The following is a 16,999-nucleotide window of genomic DNA, read 5'->3' on the forward strand; positions in this document are numbered from 1 at the left end:
GTTCCTGGTTGTTGTTGTTATTTTTTTCTTCTTTTTGGTTTTGTTTTGTTTTATTGTTGCTGACAGGGTTGGTAGATGTTACATTGTAAATTTAAACTTAATCCATTATACATAAACAATGGTACATTCCCCAGCACTAAAAATCATATATTTAAGGAATGATTGGTGACATGTGAAAATGCCTGTGCCTATAAGTAGTGCTGCTAATCAAATACCCGAGAGGTTTCCCGCATGTCTCGAACTCCTCCCAGGGACTATTCTGTGCCAGTTACACACCAACAGGAATGATATGCTCATTTCCAGATTGAGGCAGTGACGGCCTTTGTATGACACCAGTTCTTTCTTTCCCTGTGAGGAGAGCTGCTGTGGACACATGTGCTAGATGCCACAGATAAAGATGGTGAAGCTCCTTCAGCCTCTGTCCTGCAGACATTTTTGAAGAGGAGCCCCAGCTCAGCTAGCATGATGGAGAAATAAACACTTGTCAGAAATCACTGGGATTTGGGGGCTGTTTGCACACCAGAATCTAGTCTATCATTCATTTAAATGCTACTATATTAAGCTTCACACACAGTATAAAACATTGTTTTAACCAGCAAAGAACTGAAATAAAGAAAAAGAGGATGCTATGTATAATAAAAGACTAATAGTTGTCATTTCTGAATGGTGAGCTGGATGGTGAGAAGATTACAAGCAATTGCTAATTTGTCATATGACTCAGTTTTACTAAATGTCTTTGGCAAACACACTACACATGTATCTTTAAAAAAAAGGTTATTTTTTACGTGGTATTACCAATGAGATACTTTAATGTTTACTTAAAGTTTTCTTCTTATATCCAAATGTCCCTAAGTACTAAATTGTACCAACCAGTAAAATAACATGCCACCTTATACCATAATATAAAGGAACAATTTGATATTACTATGTCAAACTATCTGTCTATTTTTGAGGCACTCAGAAATAAAAATAAAGACTTAGGTTTCATTGGAAGGGAATAATGGGCAAAGAGTAGGGTGTGGTAATTCTGTCTTATGGGAGCAAAATTGTAAGCCAATGCTTTTTTTTTTGTCTTGTGCATGACTCAGAAATACCAAATGCTAATGAAACCTAAAAAAATAATATAGCAACTAATTACATGTCTAATTTTCTGACAATTTTCAAAATTCTGAAGTCTTCAGATTTCACAACAGATGGGTAAAGTCTGAAAAGCATTTTTTAAAGTATTTAAAATTGGCTTTTCCACCTGCTTCCCCCTCCCACCGAGCATGGCTCAGGCTGCAGGGCGCTTGCTCTGAGCTCCAGGCTCCTACTAAGCAAGCGCCGGAGTCATTTCCCTCCAGCTGCGATCGTATCATCTACCGGGGCCTCATAAGCTATGAGAAGATGTTCTTCGACATCTCCACAATTAGGGAGATCACGGAAGGGCTGCACCTAGACAGAGGGTAACACTGATGACTCGCTCATTGGTGGAAATGCCTCCCCTGAAGAGGCGACAGGTCCCGGAAGCACAGTAATCCCTGGGTGATACTGTCATGAAACGTCGCTTGCGAGAAAGCAGCTTCACAGAAGAAGCCTACAAGAAGCACATCAAAAGTTACATGAAATCAGTCAAAGGTGGACTTAAAGAACAGAGACCAGAAAGAGTAAAACCTTTTATGACGGGGGTTGCGGAACAAATCAGACACATCCTTGCTAATTTCAAAACTACCAGTTTTTTATTGGTGAAAACATGAATCCAGATGGCATGGCTGCTCTGCTGAACTGCCGTGAGGATGGTGTGTCCCCGTGAATGATTGTCTTTAAGGATGGTTTAGAAATAGAAAAGCATTAACAAATTCGACTGCTTGGATGTGTCACCTGCGGTGGTAGCTGGCTGCTGCTTTTCATCCACACTGCACCAGAGCTTAGACAAATGGGACTGATGTCCTCTTGAGCTCTTCATTTATTTTGACCTTGATTTATTTGGAGAAAAGGCATTGTTTTAAAGAAAAAAACATGTCATGTACTTCGTCTAAAAATAAAATACATTTAAACTCATTTGAGAGAATGCCTCTTAGTTTAATACATATTTAAACCCATTCTGTGTAGTGTTTCTGGAGAGGCTGGGGCCTGGTTGCAGACCACTACTAGGAAGCGTGAGACCGTCTTCAGATAACTTCTACAGTGAAAACCACTCCTGGGACTGAAATGTCAAAACCAAGAACCAAAAGTCTTAATTGTGAGTGAAGCAAAGAGAAAGACCATGCTCACAGTGCCAGCATCTGACGTGGGTTCCTTGCACATTTATACATGCCTTATACATGACCTACAGATGGAAATAGTTAACTCTGGAAGAGATTACCAAAAGAACGAAGAGACTAATACAGTTGAAAGTAAAAAAAAAAAAAAAACCAAAACATTTATTTAAATTGCTAAATCTGGCTTATTCTAGGCACAGTTAACATTGCCTATTTAAATTCTCTGCAGCTAAAGGGACTTGACTACAGAGAAAAGGAGCCAAGGATAGGGAGCCACAGAGCCGGGCCTCAGGTGGCCTCTCACCTATCAGACTTTCACATTTAATTAGTAACTTTCACATTTAATTAGTAGATGTTTTTGCCATTTCATGACAACAATCTCTGTTCTTATTTTAAAATTGGAGAAATCCTATGTAATACAATATAAAACTTTTATAAAAGATAGATTATCTAATAGAATACCCTATTTCCCACCCCGAGATAATGATAATGGCATAGATGAATCTGAGTCTTCCTGAGACTTTGTTCACTGAATAAACCAAATGAGTTTTATCTTGAACCTGTACTTTGGGATCTGTTATCCTTTCTGAATACACACACACACACACACACACACACACACACATTCAAACACTCACACATACATTTTATGGATGAGAATTGAGAATTTGAGAGCAGCAGAAAGGTGTTTTTGACCTTCATTGTTATTTTATAAGAAGTTAACAAGAAACTGTATTTATAGACAACTGTGCTGGATTGAACCATATATATAATGAATGATTCAGGTTACTGGGGAGGTCTTGCTGCTTCTCTGCTTCAGTTTTGGTTAACATTCCAGTTCTAGGAAGATTTCTACTCTGCTCGGAATAAGTTCTGATTTATGAAACAACCCGTGAATTGTCACAAATCGCAGCACATTCTCTGATTCCACAGGCACAGTGAACGTGCCAAGTTAGTAAGGAATCCAGTGCCGAGCTGGTGTTGCCTCATAACCTTCTCTGCCTAACCAATTTGGTTGAAAGGAAAAAGTATTTCCGTGGCATTTCTTACAGAGTAAAGAAATCAAGCACTCTTGCATCACTATGGCCCTTTGTGCAACACTAACGTGAAGGAAAAATCCTGACTTTCTACGTAAGCATATGACTACCTGAGGTTCTTCCTGGGAAGGATTCTGAGTGTGTTTTCTATGCTTTCTGATTGAGTGCTGCCTCTAATAGATAACTACCCGTATAAAAGACAGAGTTTACCCATCCCCTCCTTTCTCTTCAACCTGGGATTCTGACTTATCTGTCCTTTATGTGTTACCAATAAAAGAACCAAGCTACTTTCCTAACTGTTCAGTTTTTCCTAGAGAATACCCAATGTTGAACAGAGGGTCTGGTTGTAGAAATAAATGAAAACAGCAGAACTCAAAATAATGTTTTACTTATATGCTGTATAAATTTTTAATTCATGATACCCACTGGCAGCTGCAAAGACACCAGTGATGGGAATTCTCACACAGTGGGCTGCTCTCCTCAGTCCAATATTCCAATAGTTTAAATCCAGTGGAGAATGTGGTACAAGCTATTTTCACTAATCAGTTACTGCTTTTATTTTGTTGTTAAAAATAGGATCAATATAAAGACACCATCCTATTAAATTAAAGTTTCTTAAAAACCTTGATTTCAGCTGAGGTAGACAAAAAAGCCATTTCAAGAGCTAGTTAAATATTCTTACCTACAGGGCCAGAGCACATGCTTTAAGTGCTTTTTGGTTTTTCAGTGAGGAAATGCCTTTCTTTTTCCCCAAATACCTTATTCCTTCTCTTTTGATTTGCATTGATTGCATTTACATTGTTCACCCACAAATAGACTCGTGGTCTCAGGAGATTCTGTCCATATCAGTGTTCTATGACCTGGAGATAGACAGAGAGAGAAAGGGAGACAGGAGGCTTTAACACTACCGAGGGGGCTGTGGGAAGTTGGGCCACTGTGCTCGTAGTGTACGAAAACCACAATATATAGAATCACAAGTGTTAGGCTTCTAAGCACAAATTTGTTCTTTGACTGAGTGCCTGAGATACTTTTTTCAGTGGATGTTTCCATTCAGGGGCAGATTCAGGGGTTATGAACTCTGAGGGCCGTGTATCCCTTTCATGGAAATCCTGCTACACATGGTGAAGGGAGGCAGGATTGTGTGGATAGCTGCCTGACACAGAGATTCTTCAAATCCAGCTGCACCTACACTCACCTGGGACCTGTGCATATGAAATCAAAACCTCAGAGTGCATAGCAAATTCTAGTATCTTTTCCATGGGTTTCAGGTAATTCTAGTGTCAGGCAGGATGGGGAAGCCTTTGCAAGGAGAACCACAAGGTCAAGAGCACTATGAGCTTGGAGTCACATGGCCTGACTCCAGGGCTCAGTGGGGCCGGGCAGAGGAGCCCGCAGAACCCTGGAGCAGACAGGCAGCCAGCTTTCCAATTTCTGCAGCAGAGACAGGCAGTACCAGAAGCAGGTCCAGCAAGGCTTTGCGATGTTGTAAGACATGCCTTTGCCATGGCCGGCCAAGCTTCGGACGTCAGCAAGTACCAGGAGTAGCGCCCCCGGTGAGATGGGTCACATAGCATCCCGGATGGCAGAACCCTCTGTTGCAGACCTGGCTGGGCAGATGCCCATGAGGGAGGAAAAAAAGGGGCAAATGTCACATCATACCAAAAAATGACTTAAGGAAGAGCTAGAGGGCTTGAAATAATGAGCAGGAACAAGACACATAAATGCTGTTTATTATCACTAATACGAATCGCATTTTCCTCAGGCTGAAGGGGTCTATAGATACATGGGGTATAATATACTCAAATACCAGTTCTAAAGCAGTAAACAAACTTTGCTCAGTGCCTGGTCAGGCAGAAAACAGAAGTTATCCAATGGAGTAGGGTTTGGCAGGCACAATACATTTGTGTTAACCCAGTTTTCTCTCTTAAAAAAAAATGTGTTTGCAGACTTGGGAAATATCTGTGCAGACATAGGAAGCTGCATACTGTAGTGATTAAAAATATGCGGTCTGAAGTTAAATTATCTAGGTCTGAATTCTGGCTCTGCAACTAATTAACAATGTAACCTTGGTACTTTAGCTTACTCATCACTGAACTGTGGAAATTAAATGAGATAATACAGTTAGGTGTTCATTTAGTACCTGGTACATAGTACATTTTCAATAAGTGATTGTTTTTTTTCCTTATGGTTTAATATAATTCAGTGAACAAAACTGATTTAGAATCTTAAGTGATATTAGGATTTAGCTTGTTCTGCCTGGGCTTGTCATATTTCCAAAGTATACAATATGAAATAGAGATGATAAACTTGAGTTATTTTTTAGTGGTTATGGTAATAAAATGTGCATCTTTAACTTACCATGATGTAATTTCAACTAACATTAAAGTGCTTTCCAAACAATGCCAGAACTTTATACCAGTATGATTTCATTTCTTTCTCTTCCTGTCCTCTATGTTCTTGTTGTCATATATTTTATTTTTACCAGTAATGAGCTTTACAATATATTGTTATTATATGTTTTAAATCAAACAATAGCCTTTTAAATATATATGTATATTCTGAATATGTACATAAGATATATATTATATATGTAACATATATAAATATAGTAAATGTCAAATATTAAATATATATTAAATGTAAATATATAAGCATATATTTATATCCAGCCATGTGGGGCAACATGGATGACCCTAGAGGACATTATGCTAAGTGAAATAGGTTAGTCACAGAACAAAAATGATTTCTCTTATATGAGGTCCCTAACACAGGCCAACTCAGAAGCAGAGAACAGAATGTTAACGGGCTGGCAGTAGAGGGAAATGGGTAGTTGTTGTTTAATTAGCATTGTTTCAGTTATGAAAGTTGAAATAATTCTAGGGATCTGCTGTATAACATTGTACTGTAGTCAATAACTCTGTATTATTCACTTAAAATTTGGTAAGGGTAGATCTCATGTTAAGTGTTATTACCATAAAAAAAGAAAAAAAAAACAAAGGGACGCAAGGAAACTTTTGGAGGTGATAGATATGTCTATTACCTTGACTATGGAGAAAGCCTTCAAGACCGTATATTAATGTCTAAACTAATCAAATTATATATAGCTTTTGTATTATCAATTACATATTATTATGCATGTATTTTTGTATATCAATTGTACTTCATAAAGCAATTTTAAAACTTTCATTTCCTTATTGTTTGTTGCAAGTACATAGAATTATAATTAATTTTTAAAGATCCTAAAATTAGGATCTAATTTTCTAAGATTGCTTAATTTACTTATTAGTTATGTTACCTTATAAACTTGCTAGAATTTTCTGTATAAACAATTATGAAATCTGTCTGACAATTTAATTTTCCTTTCCAATCTTAGTGACTTTTTTCTCTTTATTACGTTATTATACTAGTAAGGAACTCCAGTGACATAATAAATTAAAATAATGAAATGGTATCCTTGTCTTGTTCCTGGTCTTAGGTAAAAAAGTCTGAATAATTTAGCACTGAGTGTGATGTTACGTGTAGGCTTTATTTTAAGGATATTCTTAACTGTTTAATGAAGACTAAAAATGCCATAGTATGAACGCTTGACAAATATGAAGATGATTTTCAGATATTTTGGCAAGAAGGACAAACTCTTATAACTTACTGTTAGATAATGCCATATTTCTTGTGAGGAGAAACCTTTTTTGAACAATATTGCTGTGATGAGAAGCTTTGTTGTGGCCTCTGGAGAAAGCTCCAACATAATTATTACATTCTTGCTCTTCATTTCCTCTCCCATATTATTATTCCATTGTCAAATAAATGTTGAGTCAGTAATAGTTTGTCATTTATATATTAATATGGTACTTAAGACAGAGAGAATCCTAAACAAATGGAAAACATGGTTACTATCTTCAAGGTGATCAAAATCAGATTGGGGTTCAAACTCTTGTTTGAATCCCCATTCAAGCAAATTTATGTGGTAATTTGCTTCATAATACTTCATTTGGATTGTGTGATATAAGTGCTTAAGTGTTTTAACTTTATTATGTAACTTTGTCTTATATAGTATATAGTACACTGGTTGCATTTGGAAGACTTTAATTAGAAATTCTTAGTCTAATTGTGTTTTCGTATGTTCCTTAAATATTATAGTATTCTAATCCTATTTACTAATTAGCATAAGGAATATTAGGAATAATAACATTTCATTGGTGAATGAATGAAGTTAAGATACATAATTGTCTAAAACAGTGGTATAATCATCACCTTCCATGATCTAAGTACAAGAATCCATTAAGCCTAACTGCCTAGCAGCTCACAACATGTGAGGTCAGCCACAAAGACACCTATATCATATACTTCTTTTTAAGCAAATTTTAATAAAAACCAAACTATGGACCTGAATGAATTGTATATATTTTTGCTTTTAGTACAAGTATACTAAGATCCATTAAGAGAAATGGAAGAAGTCAAAGTGTTAGATGTGGAAAATTTTGAGGTATTAGTGGCAATAAGATGAGAGTAAGAGAGACAGAGAAAAGTCATAAGATCATCATCTTGAGCAATAGCATTTTTTGATTCCTTACTATATAGAGAATATTGGCAGAGAGATAAAAGATCAAAAATAGAATCCATGTCTTTCAGGGGTGATAGTAACAGAAATATAACGAGAAGACAATGAGGACATCTAAGATGAGAAATTAGTGTGATAACTCTTAGTTGAAAATTAAACAGCATTTTCCTTTCCTTTTCTTCATCTAACCAAAGGAAGTTTCATTTCTGCATAAAAGAGATGACATTAGGAAACTTACTTCAAATGGAGGTATTAATAAGTACAAGGACTGATCGAAATGACTACAAATGGGATAGCTCCAGAAGGATCCCTTCTACCTCAAATCACTATTGTCTGTTTCGAGAGCTGTCTAGCTTTTAGTCCTTTTATTTCTGACCAGTATTTCTTGAACCCAAAGGTGCACTCAACATCCAAATATTATTTTAATATCAACGAGTAGAAGCCAGAGAAAAACTGGCTGTCACCCAACTGCTTTATCTACTTCCAAGAAATCATTCTTTCAGGAAAGAACAAGCAAGATATTTTAAAATTAAAAACTGGGATAAAGAATTATTCTTTTCACTTTGGGTTGAATGAGCTGTGACCTTTATAGTGTATTATCTAAAGATCTGGGGTCATAATTCACATATTGTTATTCTTAAGAGTACATCCCTCTGGCTATATTTCCTAGCTTTTTAATGAAGACTAAAAATGCCCTTTCTTTCTGTTGTTCCCTATACAAAGACATATTTCAGTTGCTGAAGGCCTGAAATCTTACCAGTTTAGTCCTTACCATTTCAATCAGTCCTTGTACTTATTAATACCTCAATTTTTCCCAGTTTAAACTTGTCTAAGTCAACTAGAACTTTAAATATATATGTATCAAATGAAATAAGATTAAGGTAATAATCTACAAGAGAGCGTATCTGTAACGTGATTCCTAGATTAGTCCAGGATACCTCATGGGGGACAAATTTAAAATATCTTCTGATATCTCTGGTACAATAAGATAAATATTTCTTGAATATTAATCACATACCCATTTCTCTTCTATATAATTTAGTAATAGGAAATGAGGGATAACGATCGCATGTGCAACCTCCAGCACTTTTGAACCTGTTGGAATTTATTCTCTTGTATTGCTCATAAATAGAGTACTTGCTTCTGTAGTCCAACAGTACCCAAGTCTTCCAGGATTCTGGGGTCTCCCTTTCCTTTAATGGCCAAATAAAGTACTTCATACTTCATGTCATCTAAAAGCAGAAAGCACAAACCCCTTGTCTATGTTTTTCAAGATTCTAAAGATGGCATTTACCTTTGCCTGGTGGTTTCCCTGGAGCAGAGGCCTGGGGGTTGGGGGGAGATCAAAGCCCCAGCCCCCCTCTGTTGCTGCCTTGCTTTTCTGTTCTTACCTCAGCTATGGATTCCTGTCTGCCAGGTCCAACCTAGGCTGCTGTCCCGCTTTGTCTGGTTCTTTAAGTGGCCTCTTCACCTTCATGACTTGTAGTACCGCTAACATAAGGCTACTGTGTAACAATCTTTTGCTGAAGGTTTGTAGATAAGGCAAGGACTTAAGCAAAGAGAAGAAAAAAAAAAAAGTATCAAATATCCTGTATTTTGCCATTCAGTTCCTTCCCAGAAAATTAATTTCCTCTTTAAAGCCCTGGCTAGTAGCCCATTACTGGGATGCCTGTATTTTCTCTCTCTTCTCACTCTCTCAACTCTCCTCACATATTTTCTTATTCACATCCCACAGCAACTAAAAACCCCCTTCTTGAGCCCCCATGAATCAAATTACAAGTCTTTTCTACTTTATTGAAATCAAGCAATTTAACTCTCTTTTTAAAATTCATTCTTTCAAGCCCCTATTTGTGCTGGCTTTTCACTCTTAAACAAAATGGCCATTACTAGGTCTTTCCTAACTAAAAGCAGTACTTACTGAAATGAGGAAATCAGTTTGAAGATTGATTCCATTTTTAATGGTACCATTTGTTTTAACTCCTGTATTTACACAATCGTAAATTACAAGCAGTTTATATATATGCTGTTTAGTAAATTCTTATGAGAACACTGTAGACAAAATAATTATAACACTTCACTAGAAAATGTACACAGGCACTCTACATTTATTCATAGCCCCTTTTCGTGATTATTGTGTAGGAGCTAAAATCCAAGAACTACATTTCTCAACTCCTTTGTCAAAACAGTGAACGAGCTGGATACACAAGATGTGGAAGGTGGAAGGGAAGTAGCAGTAACTTTTCCTCCGCCATCGGTAGCTTGCAGACATGGACTCTATGTGAAAACACCACTCCCATTTCCCGGTTAGTTACTGGTTTGGGGGTTGTAGAGAAGTGGTTTCCTAGAGCTTTCTGACATCTGGATACCCATTCCAGCTTCCTAATCTGTGGCTTGCCTCTTCTTTGAGTATTCCTTTAAAGTTTAGTGATTTCCCAGCCCTTCCAACAAGTGTATAAGCATCAAATTTCTATATTCAGACCTGTATGAGTTATTTCTTCACAAATGCTTCTTAGAAATCCACTCCAATATTAATGATACTAAAATAAAAAAAAAGCTATAGAGAAGGGGAAAGATGACAAAAAAGAAAAAGAAATCCACTCCAAAGTTTCGGGGCTTAAAACAACCACCACCTATGTTTATGCACCTGCACTTTGTCTAGGGTTGGCCGACTTAAGCTGTGTGTGACTAAGCAGTGTGGTTCTGCTTCAAACTGTCTATCCAGCTGGGGGTGGCTTGGACAACTCCTTCCCACGTGTGTGTAATCTTTGGTTTCTGTGGAAGAGGCAGCTACCAAGCTGGTGGGGAAGTCTTCTTATGGCAGTGACAGAAGTACCAGGGGCCAAACCGAAATATGCAAGGGCTCTTAAACCCTTGGTTCAGAACTGGTACCTTGTTAACTTTGCATACCGCTGGACAGTGCACCGTCCATGGCCAAGCTCAAAGCCAGGGGCTGGTTGGGCATGCTTTGTGGAGAAATTATGCCAATGGTGTTCAACACAGGTCTTCAAATAATTGAAAAGACCCATGAGACTGCAGAATACATTCATGTAAGGCTTTAATAATGGTGAGGGGTATGGTATAGTAGGAGAAAGAATGCACAGGCAGGTTAGAGAGGACCAACAGGATAAGCTTGATTTTGGTTCATAAACCATGTTGATTTCAAAGAAGCCAGTCTCATCTGAGGAAGAAAGAATTTGTATATGCCATTGGTCATACTGCTAAAGCCAAGCTGCATGATCAAGCTGAATAAGAAAAACTCAGCTAGCATAACCAAAACCAGGTGTAAATCGCAGTTTGTGTATTTTCTATACAAAATACTGACAAGTTCATACAGGCTTCCCTCTGGTATGTTTTGCATGCTAGCACAAAGATACACTAATGATTTTTTTTTGTGCATTTTATTCAGGTTTGGTTAAGGGGGAGTACAATGACTCTAGGAGTCCCTGGAGAAAAGCATGAGGTCAGAGCATACACTGCTAATGATGTCACAGCAAAAGTGGGGAGAATTGGAGCCAATCATCTGTCTCCTATAAGTCCAGTTATGCTTCTTTGCAGTGGACCCTAAGAGACACTGGCCTAGTGTTTAAATTCAGACCTGGAAGATAAAGTTAACCTAGTTAATAAGCAGTACACCTGGAATTTGGCGTAACATCTTCTGAGTGTAAAAACAGTGCCCTTTTCATGCTAAGTATTTGAATTGGTATGTAGCTAAAACGTAGTATGATCAAGAATCAATACAAATTGCTAAGTAAGACTGAAATGGGTGGTTTTCATTGGCATTCTGCTGACTTTCCTTTTGGTAGCTTTATAGCCACGTCTCTAGTTCTCATTTTTTTTTCTCTCTCTCTCTCATACACACATCTGAGAGCCCTTTTTAGTATTGCGGATTCTAAAATATCTAGTCAACTATCCCATAAGATCTGTGCCTTTTCAAACTTTAACATATATATAAATTACCTGGGTATCAGGTTAAAATACAGACTTTGATTCAGAAAGTCCGGAGTGGGCCTGAGCTTCTGCATTTCTAATATACTTCCAGGTATTGTGATGCTTCTGTTTCGATGGCCTACTCATTAGGGATCAATGCACTAGAATAACAGTTCCCTTCTTCCCTGATCTCTTCCCCCTACTTCAGAACTTTCACTTTCTGTATCACATTCCTTCCAGGTTTTTTTTGAGGTGACAATAAAATGTTACCAATGTTTCTCTTATGAGAAATGGAAAAAGTGTTTTTCTTATACATAAAAAAATTTTTTTTTAGGCCTTAAATCTTGTTCAAACATACCCAGGAAAACTGTCAAGGACTAGGTAAGACTCTAAATGTTATTCAGCTGTAGCATCTCTGGATTTGGTTAGCCCCAGATGCAGACAAGGCTTATCTGAACTACACTGCCTGACTCTCTGCTCTTCATCCATAGCCGCCTAATCTATCTCCTCCTCTGAACATCAAGGACTGGTCTTTCTCTTAATCAATGTGGAAGACTGAAAAAAAAAGAGAAAAATCCCACAAAGTCTTCTCTCTTGCTTCCATGCCCTTACTAAGCTGTTCCATCAATTGAATGTCGTCTATTTCTTGACTCCATGAATTTGAAATGCTATAACTTGCTTTAGACACTAGAAGGTAGAAACACAAATTGTGTGAGTTCTGAGTGGATGGCAAGAGACTCTTTATGCTTCTTCTTGCTCTACTGGGATCCTGAGCTCTTTGTGAACAAGCCTGTGCTAGCCATTTGGATGATGGGAGATGCCTGATCCACCCAGAAACCAGCCAAGCCCCAGAAGCAGAGCCATCTAGCTGATTGGCATCTGACACAGACTCAGGAATGAACCCAGTGAGATCATCAGAACACACTCTGCTAACCCATAGAACCGAATTAAAGAAATGGTTGAACAGTCACCCTCACTCATCTTGTACCCCATTCAGGTTTACTAACAGGAGTAATCACTTCTTCTTTTGAGCCTGAGTTATTGCTCCATTCTGACAGATTAGGATCTTTCATTGTTCTCTGCATGTTCCAAGCAGGAGTCTTTAAAGCTGAGTCCAAGGGTTGGATAAAGCCAAACTATCAGACCTTACCTGCCAGGGGCCTAGATCTATTTACATTTCCTGGCCCTGACTCCTGGTAATTATTGTCATTCTGTCAGGGTAGGTCCTCTTCTTTCTTGCCAGAATTTATAAATATCAGTCACTTGATCATTCTATCACCATGAACATTAGATTATATTCTTGTGAATATCCAGTTCAGAATTCCTCATTAGTTCCCCATTATCCGAGGAACAAAGTCCAAGCTCCTCACCATTGCTTACTAAAACCTTCTAAGGTTTGACTTCTATATGTATATATCCCTCTGGTTTCACACCTCACCGTGACCCTTCATTCCACCATCCTCCCATAGTGAAATGCCTGTGTTTCTATGATTGCCTCAGCTGGGTCCTGCTTGTCCACATTAGTTAATGCCATCTCTTCCTGGAATGTCTATTTCCCTTTTTTTACCTGGCCAGCCTCTACTCACTATTTATGATCATTTCCCAGACTGTTTAGATGCCCCCAAAGCACCTCATTCATAATTCTCGCAGAGGAAATATTATCACACCTTGCAATAATATTCTTCTTGTTAGTATGTGTGCTTAGAGAATGAACTATTTAAGGCAGTGAAATGCTCTTTTATATCCTTATTCCCAGTGCCTAGCACAACAATTGACATTTATTTTTTTCAACAAATATTTGTCGAAAAAATACAATGTGTGGACACAATGTGTCCACTTCTGGTCTAAGTCCATGAAATACACAATGAATAAGATATTCAAGGAAGTCCCAAAAAGTGAGATAGGCCATAAACAGATATTTAGAATATCAGTTAAAAAAGTCAGTGAGAGCTGCTATGGGATTATGGAAGTAAAGATGGGGCTGACTTCCCTAGCTCTGAGGAGGATCAGGAAGAGTGGCAGACAGAAGGGGGAGCTTAAATTAATACTGTACTTGTGAGTTGAATGAACAATTGAATGAATTACCTGGAAGGATGAATGGATGAAAATGCAATTTTATCTTATTGAATGAATTTTTTCCCATGAACCACTGAAAATTACAGGCTTCAAAAATAAGAAGTTCAGTTCATTGGACTCTGAAAGCCATTTTCTTTAGTGACTTTCCAACAGAGATGGTGCTGGCTCATAATGACAAGATTCGAAAGCTTGCCTCTTACAAGCTAATTTGAATTACTATGACTTAATAAGGGTATTTGTGGATTTCTTTATATCAGTGGAGGCTCCAGTAGACTAGGTAGATATCTGTGCCAAAGAAAAGAATCTAAAGGCTACAAAACACATTATTAAATACTTGTACGGAAGACGTTAGCAATGTATTTTAAGCACGCCCTTGGAGACAGGCATTCCATATACTTATTAACATTTCTGTCAAATATTAAAATGTAATACTTGATAAGGTGCAAATCCTCCAGACCTGTATGTTCTGAACTCTCATCTAGCTAGCTAGTTTTCCCCTCTGAACTTCAAGTTCTCAATTATTTGTATTCTACCATGATATATATAGTTGGTTCTAAAATTCAGTGTCTCTAATAGAGTGGTTGTATTACTTTTCTATTGCTACATGACAAATTGCTACAAACCAGTGGTTTAAAACAGCATATTTTTGTTAACATTGCACAAAGTGTTAAAATATCTCAAGTCCTGTATGTCAGCCTCTAGATGGGTTTGGGTGGGTTCTCTCCTTAGTGTCTTATAATGACAAAATCAAGATGTTGGCCAAACTGCATTCTCATGTAGAGGATCTGAAGAATAATTCATTTCTGGGCTCATTCAGGTTGTTGACAGAATCTAATTTCTTGAGGCTTTAGGATGGAGGTTCCTGTTTTTATGAACAGTTGGCCAGGGGGTGCTCTCAGATCCTAGAGATAGATCTGAGGCCCTTTTGATCTTTAAAGCCAGCAAAAGATGCAACACATCCTTCTGGTGCTTCCATTCTTTCTGACTTCTGCAACCAATTGGAGAAAACTCTCTGCTTTTAAGGGACTCAAGCGATTAGGTTAGGCTCAGTGGCTTAACCTACCTTTGACTTAAGGTCAACTGTGCCACATGATAAAATCGCATGTTCTCCATACACACAAGGAAAGGAAGTTATTCAAAGGCAAGGGTGATTTGGGGGTCACTTTAGAATTCTGCTTACCAAAGTGGGGGTGGAGTGAGGTCATTGGCAAACTCTGCTTCCACTTAGAGGAATGCTGCAACCAGTCTGTGTCCTCAGAATTTTTCACATTTTAAAGAGGGGAAAACCTCAGTTCAGGCTGTGGCTGTGTGTATCTCCCCTGTGAGTTTCCTTTACTTTTACACAGAACACGTCACTTCTGACACTGGTCACCAAATGTACAGAGGTTTTTCCCCACACCAACAAGTAATTCTCAGACACCAGCAGGGGATCCAAGAGTTCAACTCAGCTCTGACACTGTGTACCTGGAGGCAGCGTCAGATTCCGCAGTCCCTCACGACTGCCCGCTGCACCCCGCAGGTGTCAGCTGCAAGCCGTGGTTGTCACCCAGGCTTCTGATCAACCTGCTAGAGCTCGGAGGTTCCAAAGACCCCTCCTCAGGTTTGATTAATTGACTAGAGTGGCTCATGGAAGATCAGAGAAACGTTTACTTTTACTGGTTTATTATAAGAGGATGTGATCAATGATAAAGGATACAGTTGAACATCTGGATGGAAGAGAAAAAATGGGCAAAAGTATATGGGACAGGGTAGGAGCTTTCATGCCCTCTCCAGGTCACCCACTCCCCTGGCACTTTCATGTGGTCACCAGCCAGAAAGCTCTCCAAACCCTGTCCTTCTGGGTTTTATGAAGGCTTCATTGCATAGTCATGATTAATTAAATCACTGGCCATTGGCAACTGACTCACCTTCCAGCCTCTCTTCCTTCCCAAGGAGGTCTGGAGGGAGACGGAAAGTTCTAAGCCTCTAGTCTGATGGTTAGTTCCCTGGCAATCAGCCCAGGTTCTTAAGTGCAGTTCCAAAATTACATAATAGGCATAACAAAATATATTTTTTATTGTTCTCCTTGCTTAAGAAATTCCAAGGGTTTTAGAAGCTCTGTGCCAGGAACTGGGGGGCAGAGACCCATGTATGGTTTTTATTATCTCACATACCTAAAAGGGCCACCTAATGAATTCAACATATGAGAGAGATTAATTTCTCAGAGAGGAATGTTTCTGTAGAGGTAGTTCCATTTCTGATACAGGGCTTGATTTTCTGCTATACCACGTAAAGCAGAGTCTTGCTAGGCACCAAGTACTAGGATGGAGATGAGAGAATCTGTACTTTGTTCTCACATCTATTAAAAATCAAGTAAGATCTTGTGTAAGCCACATATATGTTCTGTCCTCTATTTATTCAGAAAGTAGATTTTCTTGGCATTATCAAGAGGCCAAAGGGTCAAATTTAAGAATCAATTTGGAGGGTAGGAAATAAAAGAAAGTGATTACATTTACAATAACTTGGAAGAACTCTCTTCCTATTGCACAGCCAGAGCCCTTGAAATCTATTCTTTCCCATAGCATAAAAGTGGCTTATGTGAAACTGTTAGGTAGAAAGACAGACATGAGCAGCAGGGGGGAGGAGAAGATAACTTTCAAAGAAAGAAACTGCCCAAACTCTGCCCTGGTAGGGGGTCTCAGTGAAGACAACAAAGGCTTTGCAGGGTGGTAACCTCTTTCCTATCCAGACCAGGCCAAACTGGTTCCAACCAGTCCCAATCAAGTGCAATGAACAAAACTAAGAACCACCCAAACCATACTGCTTCATATTCTCATTAAAATAAAATTGTTGTTTTGCTCCCTGATTGCTCCCCCAACCCCACTACATCCCTAAGGGCTTTTCTGTGTGTATTCTGGGAAAAGACATGGGTGCCAAGAGTAATGGGTGTAGAAATAGAGCTGCCAATCAAATGACCTCACCCTGTCAATCAAAGGAAGTACCCTCCAGCTAGGTGATGATCAGTAGAACCTTCCCTAAAGCTTTGGGGACTTTGTTTAGCTTAACTCTGGCTCACCCCTCCCTTGCAGTGTAATCAAGTAAACCTGCCTTTGTCTACCTTGACTCTGGCCCACTTCCTAGGAGCTTACACTCTGCTTTGTTACTGTGTTTCTGCCTTTCAG

The 16,999-nt window shown here is 38.5% G+C and overlaps 1 pseudogene; it reads left to right on the top strand.

The window, feature by feature from the left end:
* The first annotated feature begins 1,149 nt into the window (after positions 1-1,149).
* On the top strand, positions 1,150-3,557 carry LOC130684055 (translationally-controlled tumor protein-like; annotated as a pseudogene).
* The last annotated feature ends 13,442 nt before the right edge of the window (positions 3,558-16,999 follow it).

The sequence above is a fragment of the Manis pentadactyla genome, chromosome 6 (genome assembly GCF_030020395.1).
Source record: "Manis pentadactyla isolate mManPen7 chromosome 6, mManPen7.hap1, whole genome shotgun sequence".
Classification (NCBI taxonomy): Eukaryota; Metazoa; Chordata; class Mammalia; order Pholidota; family Manidae; genus Manis; species Manis pentadactyla.